At 40.4% G+C, this 14822-nt stretch overlaps 1 long non-coding RNA gene and 1 pseudogene across 2 annotated transcripts; one reads left to right on the forward strand and one right to left on the reverse strand.

Annotated features, from left to right (window-relative positions):
- Positions 1 to 9062: 9062 nt before the first annotated feature.
- On the reverse strand, positions 9063 to 10119 carry LOC146707993 (uncharacterized). Its single transcript, XR_014921098.1, has 3 exons — positions 9937 to 10119; positions 9356 to 9492; positions 9063 to 9126 (listed from the first exon to the last, which is right to left on the reverse strand). It is a non-coding gene; the product is annotated as an uncharacterized LOC146707993 (long non-coding RNA).
- Positions 10120 to 11424: 1305 nt separating this feature from the next.
- LOC146707994 (uncharacterized) lies at positions 11425 to 14459 on the forward strand (annotated as a pseudogene). The gene is made up of 5 exons (XR_014920902.1): positions 11425 to 11725; positions 11842 to 11975; positions 12082 to 12247; positions 12435 to 12728; positions 13029 to 14459. The product of XR_014920902.1 is annotated as an uncharacterized LOC146707994 (transcript).
- Positions 14460 to 14822: the final 363 nt, after the last annotated feature.

Consider the following 14822-nt stretch of genomic DNA (forward strand, 5'->3'; position numbering starts at 1 on the left):
AGTGCCTCTTCACCTCACTGTGCAATACCTTTTGTGCAATACTTTTGTAAATAGTCAACAGTGCAATAGACTCAATACTTGAAATGTGCAATTCACTTGTATTTTTATTTTTTATTCCTATTTATTCTATTTATCCCCTTCGTATATTTTATTTATATTGTCTCTGTATTTATATATGTGTGTGTGTGTGTGTGTGTGTGTGTGTGTGTGTGTGTGTGTGTGTGTGTGTGTGTGTGTGTGTGTGTATATATATATAATATTCAGTAACTCTGTAACTTCTGTCGGTGCTGTGCTTTTTTGGAAATCGAATTTCCCAGAGGAACCCACCCGAGGGATTAATAAAGTTCTATCTAATCTAATCTAATCTAATCTAATCTAAACATTCAGAGACAGGTTGTTGACTCTACACCTCTACAGATGGCCCGCAGTGCAACCCTTCAGCTTCCTAGTAAATGCACCTATATACAAATTTAAAGACCTAGGAGACTTACTTCTCGTCACAGAGTTGTAGCATTCACAACATTTTCAGAAAACTTGAACTCAAGGTCAAAGTCACTGATATTCAAACTGACCCCAGAACTTTAGTAAATGCACCAATGGCATCAATTCAAAATCCTGCCCCTCGTTCTCGACCAAGCTGAGTATACAATTATGAAACAATCATTTCCCATTTTATTTCACTATCTGTAACTAAGACAAATAAACAGTATTTGGGACACAAGTCACTATTAAAGTGGTTAGTGAGACTGTGTCTTCTTACGTTAATCTTGTAAAACAGGATGTAGGCTGAGTGCTGCTGTTCCTCACAAGCTGCAGATCCAGTTGTGTGCAGCACCTGTGCATCATTATAGGTGAGCCAAGGATCTGATGTAGAGTGTGGACTCTCCTCAGGATGGACAGAATTACAGATGCAGCAGCTGTTTCCGATGTATGGAAACCTGACACACAAACAAAAGTTTACAGTATCAGTGTAAAATAATTCATTTTGTCCAGGTTGAGAAGGTGAGCTTTGGTCCTTGTGCACCACGTGTACTCACCTGAAGCCGTCTCTAGTCTGAATTTTATTTTCCATTATTTATCCACCGCCCAAATGTTTCACTACGCTACTGCAAAAAGGTAAAAACACAAACACACAATTAGACGCTGAGCACTAGATGTGCATGTATGCTAGTGATGTGTCGAGTAATGGAGGGGGCGTTTCCGCGATGCACGTATCGAGGCTTGCTTCATTTATGGGAGGAGCTGAAAATGATGACGTCCGAAGCCTCGCTGCCCGGCTGTACCACGTGACTGGTTCATGAAGTGGTTCGAACTTTGTCGCGAGATGTGACAGCGATACAAACCCCTCAGACTTCAATCAAAATGTGGGTGTTTGATGGAGAGCTGCGGTTAGTGAGAGTTGGAGACAGCTGGGAGGCAGTTTGGAGGTTTATGAGAGTGAGGAGAGAAACTCAGGAGAGAATGGAGCCAGCTAAGAAGAGGAGGATGTCCTCCCCTGTGTGGGAACATTTTGATCTTATTCCTCCCAACAAGGTATTTCTACAGAAGATGTATTTTCATAATACTGATGGTGCAATACAATTTATGTTAAGCTGTATTTACTTTTGTACAAGGTGAAGTGTTTGCTATGTGCCAGGGAGCTGGGATATAACAACAACACCTCATCCATGCTTAGGCACTACAGAGCTTTGCATGAGAATAAGGGGAACAGCGATTGTTGAGCAAGACCAGGTGAGCCATCAAATGCCATGATAATAATAGCATGCCGTAATGTTACTAAATGATATAACAATATTATACAACTGTAATAAGTTACGTGTGTGATATTTATATTTGTGCTTTGTTTTTATTGTCTTTCCTCAGGAGAACAATCTCAAATAGATGAAGACCTGGTTAGCATGGTGATTGAGGACTCCCAGCCATTTAGCATTGTGGAGGACAAAGGATTTATAAGATTTGTTAAATCATTAAATCCTAGCTATGTTCTCCCCACTAAAAAGGTCATAAAAGCAGTGAAAATTTAGTTTTTACTGAATAAAATATGGGCAGGACTGACGCCTCAGTGTGTAGCTGTCCATACCTCAACGTTACAAAAGCACAACCACTGTCCACACCCCAACCACACCTCACCTCACAGTAAATGATCATTTCCATTTTAAGCATTTCCAAATAATCATTTTCCATACTGCCAGTATAAATATACACAGTATACTGCATCACTACAATATACATGTTTTACACACTCCTTTTGTTGTTGACATTTACAGGCTGTGTGCAAAAGGCCACACTCTTCAAATTCATGCCAACTAATATTTTTACGTCCAGTAGGTGTCCTACTAGAGCAAATAAAGCTTCAAGAAGCTTTGCGCTGGGGTGAACCAATTGGATGAAAAGCTTCAGTGCTTCATCTGCCCATCACTAATGTATGCATGAGGTTTGAAGTTTAAACATTTTGGGGGACGTTATTCTCTTACTTATTAAACACATGCTCCCATCCACTCTCTTGGTCCAGAAGCTCCATAATCCAAGTGTCCCAACTCAGGTCTGATGGCATTTTTTCAGTGGTGTTTTTAACCTCTTGGGAACTTTCACTACATTCCTTACTTGATGCAGAAAGAAGAAACGAGTCCATATCCAACCTTCAGAGCAGAGGCGATTAAGATCGGTATGGGTGTCACAGGTGTACCAGTCCGCCTTTTCTTCCAGGGCGAGAGGGGTTGCCATTCTTGTTCGCAGAACTATTCCTTTTATATTCAAAACTCAGATATGTGATCCAGGTGGGAGGTTCATACTTGTTACAGGTACAGTCAACTCCACCCCTGTAGTCCTCTTGAACATCTATGCCCCTAATTTTGACAACCCTGACTTCTTTAGTAAAATATTCAATCTTGTCTCACAATACAATGACCATAATATCATATTCGGTGGTGATTTTAATTGTTATTTCGATCCATTGTTGGATAGGTCTTCTGCGTCCCTGGCCCCAACCTTGAGAGCTGTTTCTGTACTCAATACTCTTACTAAATCTTTGGACTTGGTTGACATTTGGAGGCACCAGCATCCGTTAGAAAAGCAATACTCTTTCTTCTCCCCTGTCCATGGCAGCTTCAGTAGAATTGACTATTTTCTTATTGATTCCAGGCTTATTTCGAAAGTGGTTAGTTCCACTTATCACAGTATTTTAGTTTCGGACCACGCACCTCTCTCAACGGTAATTGACTTCAACCTATATACCCCCCAATACAATTGGAAATTTAACCCCTCTTTATATCTAAATGACTCTTTTACGGTTTACCTATCTACTAAAATCGCAGAATTTTTACAATTTAATGATAATGGTGTAGTTTCAGACTCTGTTTTGTGGGAGTCCTTTAAAGTCGTTATTAGAGGCCATATTATTGCTTATCAAGCTTCTCAGAAGAGGGACAAACTCAGGCTGCGTACTAATATTGAGGCAGAGCTGTCTGTGTTGGAGGAGAAGTATCGCGATACCGGGGCTGCTGACACACTTAATACCATTCTCAAATTGAAATATGACTACAACCACATGTTGGGGGAGCAGGTCATGAATTGTATTCGTCGATTAAAACAGAAGCATTTTGAGCTTGGTGAAAAGGCTGACAAGGTGCTTTCCAGACAGCTGAAGGGCATTCAAGCTGAAAGGGCGATACACAGAATTCTCTCTGCAACTGGCCAGTTGCTGTCCGATCACAAGCAGATAAATGACAGATTTCGCAGTTTTTATTGTCAGTTATACACATCTAGTACTACGGCCACAGTTGCTGAAATCACTAATTTTCTTAATGCTTTAGACATCCCGACTCTTCCTGAGGCTGCACGGGGCTTACTCGATGCAGACTTTACGCTGGAGGAAATTAGAAATGCAATCTGCTCCTTTCCTAATGGAAAAGCATGTGGTCCGGACGGTTTCGGGATAGAGCTTTATAAGACACATATTGACGTTATCGCTCCCCTGCTACTTCGGATGGTAAATTGCGCAGTGTTAAACGGCTCATTCCCTCATTCTTTCTACGATGCCCATATATGTCTCCTCCTGAAAAAAGACAGAGACGAAACTAATGTTTCTTCCTATCGTCCCCTAAGTCTTCTCAACTCAGACCAAAAGATAATTGCTAAAGTCCTAACCAACCGGTTAAATAAGCACATAGGCTCTATAATTCATCCTGACCAATCGGGTTTTATCCCCAATAGATTCTCTTTTTCTAATACTAGATGTCTCTTAAATGCGATGTACTCAACGACACTGCCCAATTCTGCGGTGATTTCACTCGATGCCCAGCAGGCTTTCGACCAAGTGGAATGGAGTTATTTGTTTGCTACTCTTGAAAAATTTGGTTTTGGGTCGAATTTTTTGAATATGATTAAGTTGCTTTACGCTTGCCCTCGTTCCTCGGTCCTTACCAACCATGAGAGGTCGCTCCCGTTCCTCTTACACCGTGGGACAAGGCAGGGTTGTTGCCTCTCTCCAATGCTTTTTGCTTTAGCTCTTGAGCCGTTGGCCATTGCCATCAGAGCCAATTCCCATATCTCTGGTATAAATTGTGGCACGTCAGAGTACACCATCGGTCTGTATGCAGATGATATCATATTGGCTCTTTCAGATTTAAAGATCTCCCTTCCTCCACTTCTTAAGCTGATTGACAGCTTTGGCCACCTATCAGGGTTCACCATAAATTGGAAGAAGTCTGTTCTTATGCCGCTGTCGTCTGGTCTGGGCCCTGATTTCCTGTCTAGTTTGCCCTTTAAGGTCTCCCAGGATTACTTTTCATACCTGGGTATTAACATCCCTAGGAACTCAAAACTCCTCTTCAGGCTTAATTATTCGGTTCTAACTGATGAGCTCAAGTGTATGATAGATAGGTGGAAACTTCTCCCACTTTCAATGATTGGCCGTATCAATATAATCAAAATGGTTGTGCTCCCTAAATTCATGTACCTATTCCAGAACGTTCCTATTTTTCTCAGGTCTTCCTTTTTCAAAGCGTTGGATGCCATTATCATGCCTTTCGTTTGGGCCTACAAGCCCCCCCGCATCTCGAAGTCTCACTTGCAAAAGCCCTCGGACGAGGGTGGTCTGGGCCTTCCAGTTTTCAGACATTATTACTGGGCCTGTAATGCCAGAGCCTGGGTCTTCTGGAATCTGCCTATAGTTGGTGATGCTGTGGGATGCAGGTCCAGCCCTAAATGGCTCGAATTGGAGCTTAGCACTGCTATCGAGCACACTGGAGCATCCTTGCCAGCTATCTTATTTTCAAAATCGGTTATTAAAAGTGCATGTGATGACTTTATTCTTTGCAACTCCGTAAAAATATTGAATCAAATTAAGAGAATCTTGAACCTCCCGGTAGTGTCAACTTTTGCCCCGATCTGCCACAATCCTAGCTTTACGCCTAGTACAATGGATGCTGCTTTCAAACAATGGCCTGTCAAAGGGTTAATTGCTATAAAGGATCTTTATATTGACAATCATTTTGCCTCTTTTGCTCAGCTTCAGACAAAGTACAATCTCCCTACAAGTCATTTTTTTCGGTACTTACAAATTAGGAATTATGTCAAGCAAGCATTCTCAAATTTAGATACCATCCCCATACAGCATGTCTTTTACAATATGATGAACGAACCTCCCACCTCAAAACACTTAATTTCTCGGCTTGTCAACCTTTTTTCTTCGGCAGCCCCCTCTTGCCATATTAAAGAGGCTTGGACAAGGGACACTGGTTTGGTTATCTCTGACGATCTATGGGCTGAAGTGTTAAGTCGGATAAAACTATGCTCTGTTAACGCCCGGCTTCAGTTAATTCAATTTAAGGTTGTCCATAGACTGCACTATTCCAAAACCAAATTGAACAAGATTTTTCCTAACGTTTCCCCCAAATGTGATAAATGTAAACTTGTGGACGGTACTCTTGGGCATCTTTTTTGGTCCTGTTCTACGCTTACAGCCTTTTGGACTAGTATTTTTAGTTTCTATAGCACTGTTTATGATAGGCAACTGTATCCTGACTGTCTTATGGTGATCCTGGGCTGCTCCGGCGACTCCTTGGCACTTCCCTTTGCTGTTCAACAGGCCCTCATGTTTGGTATGGTGATTGCCAAACGTTTGATTCTGGGGGAGTGGAAATCTGCCTCCCCTCCCTGCTTCAAGAGGTGGCTCGAGGAGGTGGTCTCCTGTCTATACCTGGAAGAAATTCGGTTCTCTACGTCTGATTCCATGGAGAAGTTCAGGAAGATATGGGGGCCCTTTATAGACCACATTAAGAAGGACAGTCCACGCCCTGGGTCCTGACCACATTGTTTTAACTGCTTTCATTCTGAGCTGTTGCCCATAACTGTTTTTGCATGATTGTTATCAGCTCCTCCTAGCGATCTTTGGATTTGATCTTGTGGATTGGACTCACTAGATTGTGAGTTGTTTGACATGTATACCAGTTGCTTTGTTTGCTTCTCTGCTGTTTTTAATAAGTGCTGGCCTTGTACCCTGTTGTGTGGTTTGTTGCTCTGTTTTTTTTGTTTGTTTGTTTGTTTTTTTTGGTTGTTATTGTCTTTATTGTCTGTGTTCTTCTGTCCCGCTGTTTGTGAATGTGTAAAAAAATTTTGAAACTTGCATAAATAAATACATTTAAAAAAAAGAAAAAAAAGAAAGAAGAAACGAGTCAGGGATGCATAGCAAGCACAACAAGACACCAGCAGCCCAGACCTTTCACCAACTGAAGACATTTGCAGCACCATAAAACATGACAGAGAAGAGACTATGTGAAAGGGTGAAGTGCTGCAGTAAAGTTGCAATGGTCCTATCTTTTATACAGTCTATAGTTCACTCTATTCGATTACCCTTTTCTCATGTTTTTGTTAGTTAGGGAGATAAGACATTGTTATTTGGTTTTATTCTTTTCATAAATAAGTTTTGTACATCCTTTAGATACGGTCCCTTTTGTTTGTTGTTTTGGGGTCCACCCCGAAGCTGTAGTTCGCTCCTTTCCTTTGTTAGAATTCAATCACTGTGAAAAAAAATCACCATCAAAATTGTACTGGTTGTGTGATGTGCTGCTTGGGGTCAGACAGGGGTGGATCACCCTTATATTATGGTCTGGCCACCCTTAGACAGGCCATAACACTAACTAAAATGAAAATTAAAACTAGACTTATAACTGGCTGGCTGGCTGGTGTCCTTACCAGTGTCCTTGGGTCTGAACTGTGGGCTCCTCTTTCCAGGTGTTCGTACTGCCTGAGTGGCACCAAGGTGTGCTGTCTTGCCTCTTTTGGGTTTTCTGCATGTTTCTGGCTCAACATGCAAGTATCCACTTCTTGACGTTCGCTGTTGGTTGCAGCCACTTGAGGTTTTTGGGCTCATTTGGGTTCTCAACACTGGGCGACTTTGATGGGAGTGAAAGCATCCTCACAACATAAATCACCACACTACCTGCTTTTGTTTCAGGTTTTTTCTTTATCCTTGTTAACATGTTTGGGTACTGGGTTTACCTGTAATGCATTTTGTGCTCCAAAAGCTGTTATTTTGTGCAGCTGTGCTCCAAAAGCTGTAAGCATGACCTTTCTTATCATTAGATTGTGCCACACCAGCACCTGAGAGAAAAGCTTTGAGTTTGATTTTGTGTTTGTGTTTTGCAGGCACTCAGGAGAATAAGTCATGATGTTTCTTGTGTTTGTCATGTTAGTATCTCAGTGCTTGTCAATCACCAGTCAACAATGTCACCACTGTGAACAACATCCTGCGACTGTTTGAGCCAAAACCTTCGAGAAGTCCCTGCAGCTGCTTCAAAACTCATCACTGAGCTCGATCTCTCTTTTAACACGCTGGAGACAACAATGAAAGATGACTTTCTTTCATATGCTGCTTTGAGGGCTTTGCTGATGAAGTTCAGCCAAAACAGGAAACATGCAGCAGGAGACAGTAACTTGTTAAAATGTTATAAAAGGTACAATTAAAGATTTTCACCCTACAGGGTTGTCAATGATCCAAGGATAAATGTCTAATTTGGTCAAAAGTTTATAAGCCATTTCTGGAGAGACTGCAGTGGAAATGTTGTCACTTTTGGACTTTGCTACCTGCAGCTAAACATTTGCAGCTAAATCATTTATTTAAAAGCAGAAGCTGCAACTGATCGAGTGAATGTTTGTCTGAAAACTTAAACTGAACTCCAAGCGTACCATTGCTCCAGCTTACCATCTTTACCTGAGTGAATCAGTTTGTTGAACAATCTAAATGATTCAGAAACTTCTGTGACATCAACTTAACTAAGGCTCATTACAAATTTCACAAAACACTGCTGAATACTTTTAATATTTTTTTTATTAGTTATTTTTGTTTTGTTGTTATTTTGATTTTAATAAAACAAAATAACATAAAGAATCAAATTGTTTCTTTGTTTTTTTAAATTTAATTTATTTTACAAATAAATTAATAATAATATTAATAATAATAGCAACAAATTAGTGCCAAGTGCCTTGGCACATTGTGCGCTGTCCATCTTGCGTGTTGCACAATATCATTTATTATTTACTAACTATTGATATCTACTGCTAGCTAGTTTATTGTGATGGTGCTTTTTTTTTTCTATTATTATGTTGCTCTTTGTTGTTTGCTGTCTCCTCTGTTTTTTTTTTCTCCATACAGGTGACCCAGGAGTTTTTTGTTTTGTTTTTTTTCTCTCTTCCCCCCCTTCTCACCGTCTCTTCTCCCCTTTGGTTTTCTTTCTTTCTCTCCCCCTCTTTCTTTCATTCTTTCCCCCTGTCCTATCCCACAGTTATGTCTGTCCCGTTTGCAACTGAAAATAAAATAAATTCATAATTATAATAAAGGTCAATCAAATGGACCAATATGGCAAGGCCATGATGATCCACTTGGTAAAATAAATCCGCTTGGCATCTTTCTTGGCCTCAAGACAACAATTCTGATGGCTATAGATCCAAACGGGACACAAAAAAATAAAAAATAAATAAATAAAAGAGGAAGAATGAGCCGCTGACCATTCACTTTGCATAGATCAAACTGCAAGGGTATGTCTGCAATATTGTCCCATAGTGCCTGCCTGAATTCAGCTGCATTTAGGTTTACAGGAACGACCACCCGAGTAGCAGGAGTGGCATCTGTAATCAAATTTAAACCAAATTAGCTTTCCCTAAAAACGGAAAAGGGTAAATTGTCACATTGTAGTGTCTCAACATCAACTTATTGGTGCAAGGAAATAAAGATTACAAAGGTGCTAAAAATCTAATGCCAAATTCTACAATTTGTAAACAACTGACACCATGATGTAATTCTCATTTTTCAAACCCATCACTCCAAATAATTAATATTAATATAAATATTGATTACCCCTATGAGATCGGTAGTGTGTCAGTGTGGGATTCCTTAGTACTGACACCTTAAACGTTAACTGGCGATGTCTGGTTCTCCCGCCTCTTGGTCTGCGCACTGGCCCACCTCCGTGCTGTTGGCGGAAAACTCCAAAGCTATCATTAGACCATGAGATAATTTTAGTCAAACTAATGACAGAGACACCCCCCCCCCCCCAAGAAAAAAAAAGGAAAAAAAAACAAAACCACCCAACACACTCAGAGTAAGGAATGAGTGTTCAACACATCGGTGTTTATTGCATGCATTTTTCGATTGTCTCGCAAATTAAATGCTCCCTGAAAATATGGGATATGCTACATTTATAAACTAAAATCTTTATGCATAAATGCACATAACAGGGATTAAAATGACTGTCATTTGAAGTCGTCAATCTAGGATAGACATTTATGATTACAGAATTTGTTGTTGAATTGTAACAGATAATTAGTAAACGAGCCATTTATTATTTAAAAATGTAAAAGTTATTTCCTTTTGCAAAAACAAAAAAGGCGCAAAGCTAAAAGCTTGCCAATAGAGTAACCACCACCAAAGCATTTCACCTTTGTAGAAGAGATGTCCCCTCTTCACTGTCATCTTGATTCAGTAGCCGGTTAAATTGGGCATTCATTCTGTCTCTGATATCAGTGACTCTCCGTCGAAATGCAGCGCTCCGTTCGGACATGACTGTCCACAAAAAGTTCGCCAAAAGGCTGGGCAGATATATATATATAGCATCCCTAAAATTCAAAGTACGGCGGGAGAAGGTACATTGTTTGTGATTGGATCAGCAAGACTGAAGGTTGTGTGTTTTTTTTAATCCACCCCTTACCCCAATCTGTGATCAGAATTTGTGTTAACCAATCACAGTCAACCTCATATTTGTGTTGTCTCAATCAAGCTATGTGCGACAAACTACATACAGATGAATGCATGCGAAATCTCTGTGCCAACAAAAAACACCGTAAGTACCCTAGTTAATCTCAATTATTGTTCGACTTTGCTAACTAAAAGCGAAGCGATGATTCAAAAACATTGCTTTGTCCTTTTAAGCACATGTTATATGTTAGCTTTGTATTGTAGTAGGCGGAAAAAAAAGTCATGCTGAGAACCTTCACAGACAAGTCATGCTAACCTTTGTCCGTTAGGAATGTTGCCAACATGTCATTTTAGGTGAGGCATGTTAATAAGGTCTTTAATATGGTACTCCGTTTAGCCACTTTATATTATTTAAAATACGGTTTTATATCACTTGTTACATTAGCCGGATTAGGCTACACGGTACTGCACTGCCATCCCAGATAGCAAGACGACATTGAATTGATGTTGATTTTTTCTATAAAGTACCGGAGAAAGTAGATTGAATGTTCTTTTGTTATCACTGATTTATGGTCTAGTTACAGTTCACTAGCTATGTCGACGTGCAATTTAGGTATATCTGACTGGTAAATTAAAGCAGCGATCACCTGGACTGTTCCGTATCACCCCTCTCACAGTGGTACATCCCTCCAGGTAACCATTCACAAGTCTTGTACAGTAGAGCGGGAATTAATCTCAGCGGAATTGAGAGGAGAAAGTGGATGCAAGCTGCCGTTAAACTTGACTGAAGAAGAAGAAGAGAGGAGAAAGTAAAGAAATGAATAAAGAACAGTCAGTATATGCAGAAAATAAATAATAAAGTTAAAAGACAGCATGGTCTTCATGAACCCAGGGTACAATACAAAAATGTCGTTTTATTTAAGTGAGCAAAACAATGTAGACCATGTTCATTTTGGTAATTAGTTGGAAAAAAAAAAACTAATGACAGCATTTAAAATAAACAAAGATGAATAACATGGATGGGAACATTTGACAATGGAATTGGAACATTATCAAAAATGATTTTTCAGATATGCTGAGTAGAAGATGCGGAGATTCAAATTTTTAACTTGGGTGTGTGTTTGAAATATGAAAATATTGGTTGACATCGTTGACATACTGCTATTAAAGATAGGAATATGTATGAAACGTAGACTCAAAAGCTCTATTAACAGAACTATAACCTGTTAGAATGTGACATTTATTTCAGATGCATTCTGTAACTGTTCACAGTCCCAATACTTAGTGATGACAGAGTGTTTCCAAAAGTGCTCAGTCACAATTTTCAGAAGACTAACATGAAATTTTTTGATTTATTTAAATATATAAACCTGTTGAAAGCAATAATTTAAATTTTTGTCTTTGTAGAATCACAGTACAAAGTATGGCCTGGAGGATTTTCATCTCAAGGTGCAAGAACATTCATAATGACTGTACACGGCGGCTGCTGATGGACGATGTTGGGCCAGATGTGCTACAGTTAGCGTTAAGGAGGTATGATGAAAGCATGATGGAAAACATTTAACATTTTAACTTGCATAAAATGTTTAAGGGGAATATGGCCTGAAAATATAACATGAATTAAGAAGTAATTTTTTGATGTCTTTGAGGTTGGAGACAATGCAGAGAAGCCTTCGGTGGGCAAGAGGAAGACTGATCAGTGTAACTGCAGCAGATCAACTTCTGCGTGACTTGGCTGAATTGATTCAGGAGGTCGAACTGTCTACTCAGCATGGCCAACAAGGTAAGCACATATTGTGTCGATTCCTTGACTGATCAAAAGTGTGAAATAAATTATGACTCTGTCTTAACCTATTTTCCAAATACACCAAACGCTTATATATTTTCAGGCTCTTTTGGATACCAGGCACCAGTGGTTTTCAACAGAGGTAGAGGCAGATCCCTTTACCTTATCACTCGGGAACAGCTTTCATTCCTGAAGTCATGTGGATTCACTGCACCTCAGATGGCTGATATTTTGAATGTTTCACTTCGTACAATTCGAAGACGTCTGCGGTCAGTGACTTTTGAAACCAGTGTGACTTTCAGTTCTTTCGTGACACACACCCACTGTTTATTCAAATTAAATGGTATTGTGAAATTGTAAAAATTAGTATATTTGAATGTGCACTAACTAGTCAAGTAATGATGTGTGTTGTTATGGCAGTGATAAAATACTCGTGTTCTTTTTGTCTGATTTCAGACAGTATCATTTCACCCGTGCATCAATGTATGCGGAACTGACTGACAGTGCGCTGGATGAACATGTGCAGGACATTGTCGCTGGCAATGAACAAATTGGTCCTGAGGCTGTCAGAGCCTCCCTGCGAGTACGTGGACTACGTGTACAGCGAAGGAGGGTTCGAGCAAGCATGCTACGGATAAATCCTGGAGCAGCTGCCATAAGAGCAGTTTTGCGGAGACCAGAACGAAGAACATATCAGGTTGCAGGTCCAAACTCATTGTGGCACATTGATGGAAATCACAAGCTGATAAGGTAACCAAGCACACTGATTTGTTGAACACCTATTTTGACCAAAGTGAAATTCAGCATTACATCAAATATAACTGTTGAACAGTAAGACACATCCAATAGAGCCAGGCCCTGGGATGGGCAGTCCTCTAACACAACTGGTTATGTTTAAAGGGGAAAATGAGAGAACACAGACATCGCAAGCAACGTACAGACAAACTTGACATGCAATAGTGCCATGTAAATCAATTAAGAGTGTGTGTTTCCATTGTTTCAATAACAAAGCAGAAATAAGATTTTTCTTCTTATGGACCACGGTTTTAGGTGGAGGATAGTCATTCATGGGGCTATTGATGGATACAGTTGTCTTGTGGTCTTCCTTCATGCCTCAAACAAGCAGTACTGTTTTATCAAGTTTCATCAGAGCCGTGGTATCCTATGGTGTACCCTCGAGGGTCCGGACAGACAGAGGAGGGGAAAACAATGCTGTCTGCCTGATGATGAACATTTTCAGAGGCTTTGATCGTGGAAGTGCCCTAAGAGGAAGGAGTACCCATAATCAGAGAATTGAGAGGCTCTGGGGTGATCTGTGGCGAGGAATGACCAATGTGTACTGTGATTTATTTCACCACCTGGAGGAGGAAGGCATCATTGACATTGACAATGAAATGCACCTTTGGGCTCTCCATTACATCTATCTCCCAAGGATCAACAGAGATTTGAAAGACTTCACTCAACAGTGGAACAATCATGGCTTGCGGACAGAGAGACACTTGAGCCCATTACAGATTTTTGTCCGAGGCAGCCTCCAGCAACAGGGCCGATTCTCAACTGCCATGCAGGACATCTTTCAGACCAGAGCAGCTGCTGCTGATGGGACTATTGGTGGGACAGCTGATGGTGGTGTGACAGCCACTGAGAGTGAGACGACTGCTGCTCAGGGCTCAGGTGCAGATTCTGGTGGTGGTGCTGCTGCTCATGGTACAGATGAGCTGGGATTGCTGGTCGACTGGCCTGAGAGGATTACTGTGCCAGACATTGAATTTACTCTGGACGGAATGGTGATGGAGCAAGTGGTAGAACTGTTTAATCCACTAAGTGGCACCAGAGGGAGTCATGGTATTGAGCTCATCACTGGCTTAATATACTTTCTGGACTCCACATATCACTGAGACAGTTCAATTAATGACTGAAACATAATAGCAGCAAGTGGAAAGACTTCAAAATAACTAGGTGACTGGATACATACAATGTGAAAAGTTATGATACGTGTTTACTATGTACCATTGAGTAGTGGTGTAAATGCTGTTAAAATGTTCTGTGTGGATTTCATGATGTAGATGACTGATTTATAATAAGTTACATAATATCATGAATATATATAGTTTGTGTTGAAATGTCTTTATTTGAAATGTACATGTGTAAAGTGTAAGAGCTAGTGTCTCGTGAGAATACCCTTAACGAGAGTACACGAGACTTTGCATGGACTGCGAGGGAGCAGATGTCTCTCATGAAGCGATTTTAAGTTAAAAGTTTACTAAAAGAAAAAGCAACACAAGGACATAAGGACCTCTTTTCAGGACAAGCAGCCAACGAGGTATTTGTCATTTGAGAAATGTTGTTATTTGTGTTTGGACTTAATATGTGTACTCTAAAGTTGCTAATTGATTTGTACTGTTCGCTTGTGACCAGTTCTCATGGTGTATCGGCGTACTGGTGATGGTGAAGCCGAGGAGAGAAGGCCCAAGTAATAAACGCCCGTTTCAAAGAACCGACCTGTGTCTGTGTTGTTGTGAATTCTGTCATGGAAATCAGTGCATTTCCTGTATCCTTTGGGGCAACAGACCTGAGTCACACTTTTAGAGAAGTACCTGGTGAGGTGGATTGAGAGGAATATCCATGATGCATGGCAGTTTGTTCACTCACTTCCTCTCCACCACAGCTTCCGAAGTGCAGCCAATCACAGAGCTTGCTCTCCTGATCCAAGAAGAACACATCAAAGTGCACTGCACAAGCTTGCTCACAAAATATAGCCTGCCCATACACTGCTTGTGTACAGCTTCTGTTTTGATCTTCCAGTTCAGCAAATGTATATATGTGGGTGTCCAGGTATTTGTG

The sequence above is a fragment of the Copadichromis virginalis genome, linkage group LG6 (assembly GCF_057382275.1).
Source record: "Copadichromis virginalis isolate Kocher_CV1m ecotype Utaka linkage group LG6, C_Virginalis_male_GT1.1, whole genome shotgun sequence".
Classification (NCBI taxonomy): Eukaryota; Metazoa; Chordata; class Actinopteri; order Cichliformes; family Cichlidae; genus Copadichromis; species Copadichromis virginalis.